The sequence below is a fragment of the Lolium perenne genome, chromosome 3 (assembly GCF_019359855.2).
Source record: "Lolium perenne isolate Kyuss_39 chromosome 3, Kyuss_2.0, whole genome shotgun sequence".
In the NCBI taxonomy this organism is placed as follows: domain Eukaryota; kingdom Viridiplantae; phylum Streptophyta; class Magnoliopsida; order Poales; family Poaceae; genus Lolium; species Lolium perenne.
The window spans coordinates 318,945,675-318,955,937 of NC_067246.2; positions in this window are offsets into that span (position 1 = coordinate 318,945,675).

The window sequence follows — 10,263 nt, forward strand, 5'->3', positions numbered from 1 at the left end:
GTAGAGTAGCGTTGTTTCATCATTCGGCAGTTACCAGCATTGATTAAAGCTGGGCACGTTACTCAACATCCTTTACGTACTATCAACAAGCATGGCCTAACTCGAAGATATTGAAGACCCGATATGCAGAAGTTGTCGGATGACCGCGAAAGTTTGCAGAAATTATCGACAGACGTAAAACATTCGAGTAGTACAACTTGAGTCTACGTGCGGTTGCAAGCATCCGTGCCTAGACTCGGGGGCTACTCCTATTGAGAGCGCTTGTCGTGCACCCGATAAAGATGAAGATTTCAAGATCAATGTATGTTCGATAGAAGACAATTTTAGTCCCTGCCCGAAGCTATGCTTTGGCCAGTCACTCGGGGGCTACTGATGTGGGCATTACCCTTCGGGTAACTAGTATTGTGCTACGTCCTACGACCCAACCAAGGGCCCATGAAGACCATCCACCAACCAAGGTGGGCCGCCATGTCGGTTCACATGAAGAGTTCTTGAAGAACAAGGCAAGAAGACGAAGAAACAAGGAAAGTTTAGGTGTGATACTCTTTGTAATCTAGTCATACCCGGACAGACCTCTCGAGACCTGGATCACAATATGAGGGCCAGGAGAGGGGCTGCCGAGGTACAGACAATCAATCTAGCCATAACAACCGTAAGACAAGAGTTAGGTCATACACAATCCTAGCTTTTCGTTGAGTTCTTAGTAAAAACCTTCGGCTGCCCCATTGTAACCCGATATTCTCAATAATCGAGATCAGACAAGCATGAAGTAAGGGTTTTACCTCATCGAGGGCCCCGAACCTGGGTAAATCTCTCTCCCCGTTTGTTTGGTATCCGATGTCTCATGTTAGCATGCAGGATTCCGTCAACCCTAAGCCCCAAAAGGTGGGCATTGCCGAGGAGTACCCTCGACACACGGACTAAATAATTAGTTAACTACCTTGATGATGGCGTTAAGCTCTTCTAGTGTCGATACAGGGGTGGCCCCCAGCCGATCAATCTTCTTTGGCTGGGCCTTGGTAGCCTCGGAAGGAGGGGTAACTAGATCCGGTGACACGTTGAAGCTCGAGTTGCTGCCGTCGATGCTAGGAACCTGTATCGGCCCCACCTGACCGGCCGCATTCCACGCAGCTATCCCCTCCATGAGCCGAGGGGGTAGAAGCTCGCGAAGCTTCTGCTCAAACATCTTGTCCACCTCGGCTTTATCCAGCTGTGTTGCCTATTTTGCCTCTAGTGCCTTGACCTTTTGCCTCAGCTCTTCCACCTCGGCTTTATCCTTAGCCGACATCTGGGTCTTCCTCTCATTTCTATTCTTGGCGTCCTCTTTGTAGTACTCGCGAAACTTCATGCTTGTACCGAAGCCGGAGACACGGCCAACCGACGTCGGCGGCTTGAACTTCGGCCTCTTCTTGTAGGCATTGGTCGCCTTGTTGAAAGGCATGTCCCACAGCTCCGTCGAGCCCTGGGACGACGATTCCTCTGCGCGTGCGGCCGCCAATTGCTCGTTCTGCAGACAAGAAAAGGTGAGAACATTTAGAAAATTGCCTTCACATTATGTAATATGAACGCAATGGACCGTGGGTTAATTCCTTACCAGCTTTTCCTCAAACATATTCACATCGGGATCGTCGGTAACGAATTCCATGGTCGACTTGTCCAGATAGTAGCAGGCCCGGACAAAGAACATGACCTGCAATTCGGTGATTTTTAACCACGGGTTCGGTAGCCCATGATGTGAAGCTCGGCGTCCTCCTTTTCCCAAATGGGAATTTTTCCTCTGTAACCGCCGCTTCCAAGCTGGTGTTTACCTATATTCAGCTCTCGCATTTGCTGACCCCACTCCGTCCATGATTTGGCATCGTCAGTAGCCATCTCTGCCTTGAATTTCTCGAATTCTGCTTCATCCAGCATCGGCTCACCCCTCCTAATCTGCTCCCAGCTTTCACCATTATCAATCTTGGTCTTCACCCGGCTTCTCCAGCTGATCAGGGCGTTCGCCATCTTTGTAATGGCTAATCTATTAACCTTGCTCGATTTTGACAAGTTATTGTATTCGTCCGGGAACGTGTACCGCCAGTGAAGCTTCATCAGGCAGTTTTCGACCAAACGCTGGTTGGCTTCACTTCTGAGTTTCTTCTTGTTGATGGACATGCTTTCCCGGCCGATCCACCCGAGTTGCATGCCGTACCCAACGGCCACATCTGCAGGCTCTAACGGAAGGCCACTTTCCGAGACTTAAGTGATCTCGTCGGTGGTGTTGGCGATCATCATCTGCTTTCGATCTTTCCTTTCCTTCTTCTTCTTCTTCTGAACGGCCAGGTTGCCGCTACTGTCATCGGTCTCGTCACCCGCCGTGTGGTCGCCGCCGTCGGTGGTGGTGGGTTCATCCTCCTCCCCAGCTTCACTCATCCGCTAGTCAGCTCCAACTTCCTCTGCCTCCACCTCCACCTCATCTTGACGGGAGGGGACTTCCCAGAACTCGGCGTTCGCCGCTCTTGCTTGTTCTTCGAGGCTCATGGCGGCCTTAGAAGTGGTAGCCTAAGAAGTGGTGGCCATCTTGTCGTTGGCCGACATGTTTGCACTTTCTATAAAGAAAAGGAGTAAATCTATTAGTACAATTGTTGGCCGAAAAATTCAGCATGACCTTTGCTAATTTTTGGACCTAGGAGCCCCATTTCTCAACCGAAACGGAAGTGAATCAATGTTTCGGGAGAAATGGGAAGCTCATTTGAAATCCCTGCAACATACACGCACCATGCATACACAGCACATTACCACCATCAGGTCCATCACCAGCACATACACATACACACCATCAGGTCCATCACCATCACCAGCACATACACATACACCATCAGGTCCATCACCATCACCAGCACATACACACCATCAGGTCCATCACCATCACCAGCACATACACACCATCAGGTCCACCAGCACATACACTTAATTAATGTGCACCAGCAGCAATAAACCTTACAACAATACATTTAAATAATTCAGGACATCATTTAAACCTTACAGAAATACATGTTTATTATAGTGCATTAGCTTCTCAGATACTATGTACATTGATATAACACAATGATATGATGGATTACCAAGATTGTTTTCCCTGTATATGAGCCACATATATTTAACAACTTGAAAAGAACAAACATGTAGTACGAGCAGTGAGCTACAAAATAAATTAGCAAAGACAATGCAAGCGAGACAATTCTTTTGACCTTTGGAAAGGATTCATTTAACGTCTGGGAATAGATCAGATCACACCTAAAATTCATGGACAGTGATCTATCAATAATTCTACAGCCGGATGAAAAACTATCTGAATTAACAATTATATTAACCAGAGACTTTTCCTACTATATTTTTTCTAGACACATTTATTTATCACACAGTGCTCATTGTGTTCTTTATTGAAGACTCCGTGCAACGTGTAAGTATCCTGATGGACAAGACCCATTGAGCATACTTATCATATGACTGATCAATTCTCTCACAGAGGATTCATTTCTCTTTATATTCTGTTAAATAAGAGAATCAAAGCATGGAATCTTTCCTACAACAGTAATGGTCTTGTATTCTTGTTCTTGGAAAAACATTATCAAAGCTAAGGGACAAAGTAGAAGGGGGGATGGCAAGTGTCGGTGAGCCATGCAAGGATGGTGATGAGTTCTGTGTGGAACAAAGTTGAATCCATGGTCATGACAAGGAGCATTGGTGCTTGCACCAAGATATGAGGTCTGCTAGCTTTGCCCTTTAATCTCTTCATATTAAGAACATCATGGTTACTACACACTCCCGGTAACTGTAGTACTTCACATCAAACAAAAAAAGCTAATGCTCAAAGACTCCAGGTTTGCCTTTTTTATACATATATGTTTCATCACGAATCACCAGACTAGCTAAAAAAAATCATATGTATATATATACTACTGTCGGTACTTGTACCGTGAAGCATACACAAGAAATGCATGCTCTAATTAATTCTCACATGAAGAAAATTTGCTTTTATTCTCAATGTGATATGCCCAAGTGTACTTAGGTCAAGCAAGACATCATTTCCTGTAATATGTTGAATCCATGGCTATACTAGTTAACAAAGTAGTCAGCGGAGGAGGAGAGGGGAGAGGGAGAGGCTCACCTGCAGGGAAGTGGTGCTCGTCGACGAGGATGCGGGCAGCGTCCTGCTCGATGCGGTGGTCTTCGATGAGGATGCGGGTGGCGTCCTGCTAGCTGCTCCTCCTCTCCTCGATCTCCTCTCTCTCCGGCAATGAGGTGGCGAGGCTAGCGCAGCGGTGGTGCAGCGGGAGGATAGCTACGGCGAGGCTGCGAGGGCGAGCGCGGCGGTTGGGCGAGGGGGGGGGGGGGGGGGGCGAGCGACGGCGTCGGCAGGGGTTGAGCAGGGGCGCGGCGAGCAGCGGTTGAGTTGGGGTAGAATGCTAGGGTTGGGGAAGAAGAATAGGGGCGAACCGCGTAAATGGCTAAGTCAGGGAATTATGTGGCGCACCAAACCCAACATACGCCACAAAATCTTGATATTCTGTGGCACATGTTAGGTTTGGTGCGTCACAGAATTTCTTCCCGCAGAATAGGGCTCAAGGTGGCCAAACGCTGGAATGCCCTAAGTGAGGAACTTCTATGGCGCACCTAACACATATGCGCCACAGAAAATGTTTCCTTATAATATGTGTGCTTGTCACATGCATGCTATTGCTTGTCACACACGTATACATATATTTATTATGTTAATTAAAAAAATGAATGTTCTATCAATTATGAATGTTAATTAATATAAATAATTCAAAAAAACCTTGCATCATATACACATGCATGCTTGTCACACACATATACAAACATGTTTTTGCCGAAGTAAATATATGTGTGCATTAGAGTACACAAAAAAGTCACAATCATCTTCTCGGTTCCGATCGGTGGCTAACTAGCGTTTCTTGAGAATGTTCTTGCCCTTCTTCATCGCGGTTGAATACTTTAGCCCGGCCACCTTGAGATTTCTTCTCGTGTACGGGCAACCTTTAGCCGGTAGGGTGGTCTTCCTTCTTACTTTAGAATAAATAGTAGGCGTGTCGAAGTACTTGTCGAATTCCTCTTCAATCTTCAGATCGCCGTTCCTGTCGATGTCTTGCTTGCTGGCGGCTCCTTTCATTCCGATGATGCTCCTCTTGCCCCTCATCACAACCACACGGTTGGGCTTTGAAGGGTCGGTAATGAAGAAGAATTGGTCAACTTGGCTAGCGAGCGCCCATGGCTCATTTTTCGTGGAGGGGGTTTTAGATTTGGCATCGCGTATAACCATGGTGGTGAAATACCGTCCATCTTTTTCAGTGCTCTTGGCCCGTCTCACACGGAACATCGGCATCGTCTCTCCAATGTAGTCGAGTTCCCAAATCTCCTCGATCCTTCCGTAGAATCTTTCCTTGACATCAGTCTCGTCATCGGTGTAGGATAGCATAGTTACACCCGAGTTTTGATAGTCGCTATACTTGTCCTTCTCCTCGGTGTAGACTCTATAGCCGTTGATGTCGTACGACTGATAGGTCCTTACGTTGTGCGCGGGTCCCAGTGACAGGGAGAATATGAGTTTCTGCTCTTCAGTAGAAGGTGTCAGCGTGGGACTTTCCAGTAGCCTTTTCTTGAACACCCCGTGAAGCTGGAGTTGTGCTCTTTGGTTATGTCCCCCTTTTTCCTCGGTCGGCCCAGGTCGATGAACTTATGCTCGATTAAGCTTTTGTGCTCATCCACCCAATGGCCAACTAATTCTATGTGTTGTAGCGTGACTCGGTGTGCCCTGTCAAAGTCGGCGCGTCGACCAACGATGCCTACATGCAGTGAGCGGTAGCCCTCGCGGTGACCAAACCCTATGAGCCTGCCGAGGTGCTTCCTGGTGGGCAGCCCGACATCCTCGTTCTTGGTGCTTAGGTAGTTTTGGCAGAAGGAGATGCACTCGTACGTCAGAAAACCCTTGGCTATGCTTCCATCTGGACGGGCCCTGTTGCGAACGAATCCTTTGATGACACTGTTTACCTTTCGAATGGCATCATGTTGTGTAGGAATGTCGGCCCGAGGTGGATGATGTCATCCACTACATGGACAAGCAGGTGCACCATGATGTCGAAGAACACGGGAGGGAAGTAAATCTCGAGCTCGCATAGTATCTCGATGATCTCTTCTTGAAGCCTGTTGAGCTGCTTAACGCCGATGGACTTCCTAGAGATAACGTCGAAGAAGTTGTAGAGGCCAAACAGCGTCTCACGGACATGGTTGTACATTATCCCTCAGATCGCAATGGGAAGTATCTACGTCATCAGCACGTGACAGTCGTGGGGACTTCATCCCGCTAAACCTCTTCTTCGCTACGTCCAGATATCTGCTTATCTTCCCAGAGTAACCGTGAGGAACTTTGACTCTTAGGAGGCACCTGAAAAAATCCCTTGAGCTCCTCCTCGCTTAGAGTGAAGCAGGCAGCTTTAAGCACCACCACCTCATTCTGCTTAGCCCTTTTGTGGCGTCAACTCTGAGTTGTTTCTGTTTGTTCATTATCATCATCACCATCATCATCACTATCGGGGTAATGAAGTTCTTTCTGGAGGTCAAGCAATTTCAGGTTGGTTCTTGCTTTCGGGCCATCCTTGGTCCTCTCCGGCATGTTCATCAGAGTGACAAGTAGGCTCTCGAAAACGTTCTTCGTGATGTGCATGACATCGAGGCGATGGGGCGTGTGGAGAACCTTCCAGTACGGCAGGACCCAGAAAAACGGACCTCGCTTTCCATACGCCCATCAGTGGCGATTCCCTCGGTCGCTTCTTTCCCGGCGCAGGGCACTCTTCCCAATTTTCCAAAAGCTCGTATATTTCTTCGCCCCTCCTCGGTCGTGTTGCTCTTCCGAGCTCCTCTTTGCCATTGAACAGGTCTCCGCATTTTCTCCACGGGTGATCCAAGCGAAGCCACATTCGAGTCCCTTGGAACACAGTGTTCGAAGACCCGGGAACCTTCGGCAACTGCAGATGCGGGGTCTCATCCATGCACTTGACACATGCCTTGAATCCGTGGTTCACCTGGCACGATACATATGCGTAACCAGGATAGTCCTGCACTGTCTTGAGCAATGCGGCTCCGAGAGGGAAATAATATCATTTGTACGCGTCCCACGTATGGGTCGGCATCTCACACAGCGTGGCTAACTCCTCTTTCAACAGACCGAGATACAGATGCATGTCGATACCCGGTTGTTTCGGCCCTTGAATTAGAGTACTCATGTGTACGTACCGCTGCTTTGTGCACGGCCAGGGGGAGGTTGTACGTCCATACAAACATGGGCCAGGTGATATGTGTGCTACTCTAGTTTCCAAAGGGATTGAGTGCATCGGTGCTCATGCCCAGAAGAACGTTCCTCGGTTCGCGCCCGAACTCATCTGCGAACTCAATGTCCAACGCATTCCACTAGCTAGCGTCTGGAGGGTGTGTCACGATCTTGCCCTTTTCCGGATCATCTGCGGGCTTCTCCCTTTCCGTGTGCCATTGCATGAGCTTTGCTTCCTCAGGGTCTACGAAATACCACAACAGACGGGGAGTGATAGGGAAGTACCACACAACTTTTCGAGGAACTTTCTTGTTCCCTCTCTTGTACCGTCCTTTTCCGCACACCGGACATGTAGTTCTATCCTTGTACTCATCCCGATAAATTGCACAATCATTGATGCATGTGTGGTACTTAACGTGCAGTAGGTCGAGTGGGCAAATTATTTTCTTGGCATTGTCGATACTTTTTGGCAATGTGTTGTCCTTGGGAAGACGAGTGTGCTAGGATTTCATGTTATCATTGAAGCTACTGTCGGTCCATTTGTGTTCCGCCTTCATCTGAAGACACTCGAGCATTACACTCAAGCGTGTATCCTCGGGCCGGCACCCAGGATACAATGGAGTCATCCCGTCTACCTCCATTTGCGCCAGCTTAGCTTCAGCTTTGGCGTTGCTCGTGTCCTTGAGGAGCATTTCTTGAACATGAGGGTCCCACAAGGCCGATGTTAGTGGCGTCTACGTGGCTTCTCCACCACCATCTGCTCTGGCATCATCTTCTTCATCGGCATCTCCTTCCTCATGATGAACACCATATTCGGGAGACTCTTCATCTTCTTGCCCGATGTCAGCCTCTTCTTCATGACCACCATTTACTGCCGGCTCCTCATTGAAGCCGAGCATGAAACCGCGCCTGAGCAAGTGATCCTCCATTTGTCCAGAATCAGGGTCGATCCACTTCCGGAGTCCGCATGTTCGACACGAACATCTTATCGGGGTCTTGTTGTTTCGAACCATGTCGGCCTTTGTAACGGCCCAGGGTAGTACCCCTAATAGTTTTTGCTTGTTCTTTTTTCTTTTTGCATCATCATGGCATATGCATCATCTCACCCATGTTTTACAAAATAAAAATTATTTTATAAACCCTAAATATTTTGTTTCTTCCTCTCATATGGTTTTATATTAAACCCTTCCTTTATCCTATCTTTCCACAAAACCCGAACCCCCTCTCATATTCTCTGTTTTACAATTAAGTTGTGCAACAAAAAGTTTTGGAATAAAATGTTGTTTTGTTTTGGGTTACAATTAAAGTATTATTTGAAAAACTAATTTTGAATCTCCTCTCACCTTTGTTGCAATTCAAAATAGAAAAATGATTTTGGAAGTCAAATGTTTTAGATGAAAATTTAAAAAAGGAAAACAAGAAAACAAAACAAAAATAAAACCCTAACCCTACCCCTGGGCCTTCCTTTTTCTTCTCTGGCCCATCCCCCTTTCTCCTCCCCCTGGCCCAGCACCAGTAGCAGCCCAGCCACCTCTGGCCCGATACCACTTCGCTTCCTCCTCCCTTCTCTTGTGGTCTTCTCCCAGGCCGAACACGAGAGAGGCGTTAGTGCCCCTGGCCGACGTCATCGCCAACCCCTCCACTTCACGCCACCAACTGCTCCCTCTCTTTTAACCCCTTCCCACGGCGCCTCCCGAACCCTAGTCTCCCCTCTCTTCTCCCCCTTGCGCCGCCATCGACTCCCCCTTTCTTTTTTCTTCTTCCCTGCAAACCACCGCCCAGCTCACCGTCATCCCACCGCTATCGGCCGTCGTTCGTTGAACCAAGGCCTCCATTCGACGCGCCTCGTCATTGCGCGTCTGTTGTCGTGAAGAATCGACCCGAAACGCCTCCAATCGAGTGCACGGTCGCCGCTTCTCTTCTCGGGTCGCCGGAGGTTCTCGTTGATTCCGTCGACCTCGTTGCTTCCCCGGCGTCGGCGACCATGCCATAGGCTTCCTGGTGATCCAACGGTTCTCCTTGAACCCCTTCCTCGTCTAGTTTCCTTCCTTTTCACTCTTCTGCCGACGGTGATCTCCTCCACCACCGCAGGTCCCTCGAAGCCGACGATGCTCCGGTGCTCGTCGCATGCCAAGACCACCACTGCTCGACTCCCCTTCGTCTCCAGCACCGAACGTGCCCAGCCCCGCTTCCTGGAACCCACAGAATCGCCGTGAGCTTCGACGCCTATCCTCCGGTGATCACCACCGGCGTGCACAAGGTCGCCACGTCGTCATCTAGTCAGCCTCCACTGAACCCACCTGCCAGCCTCACGGGCTAGAACCCGCTCGGTGAGAAAAAGTTTCAGATCCAGATCTAAGCCCGTTTTACACAAAGACCCCTGCAGTTTCTAACTCCTTAACCCGCGGTCCCTGGCTCTGTAGGTTTCTGGAACCCCTGGACCTCCAGGAAACCAACCCGGTACCCCTCTCCAGTCAGCGCCCAGTCAGCAAGCTCCCCGGACCCATGCGTCAGTGACTGTGGTTGGTTCAGTGAGAAAAGTCTCACCTCTTTTCTGTCTTTCCCGAAATTACAGAAAATGTGTATATCTTGTAAAAATCATATCTCTTAATCTGTAGCTCGGATTGAAAATTATTTTATATGAATTTTGATCAGAAAAATGTGTTGAACATGATTATGCCATCCATATACCTGTTTGCATTTCGCATCATGTTGTGCCGTGCTAGTTTGCATTATCACTAATATGTAACATATGGAATATGTGTGATATAAATTAATTGTTGTCCCAGTTCCATTTAATCTTGAAGTAGCACAACCCTGTCATATTATGCCACGATAATCAACATTTAACATTGGCGGTAGAAATGCAACTCGAACCTAATAATTGTTTGACCGGGATTCCGACCCCGCTTAATTTGGGATAAATTGCATCGCATCAT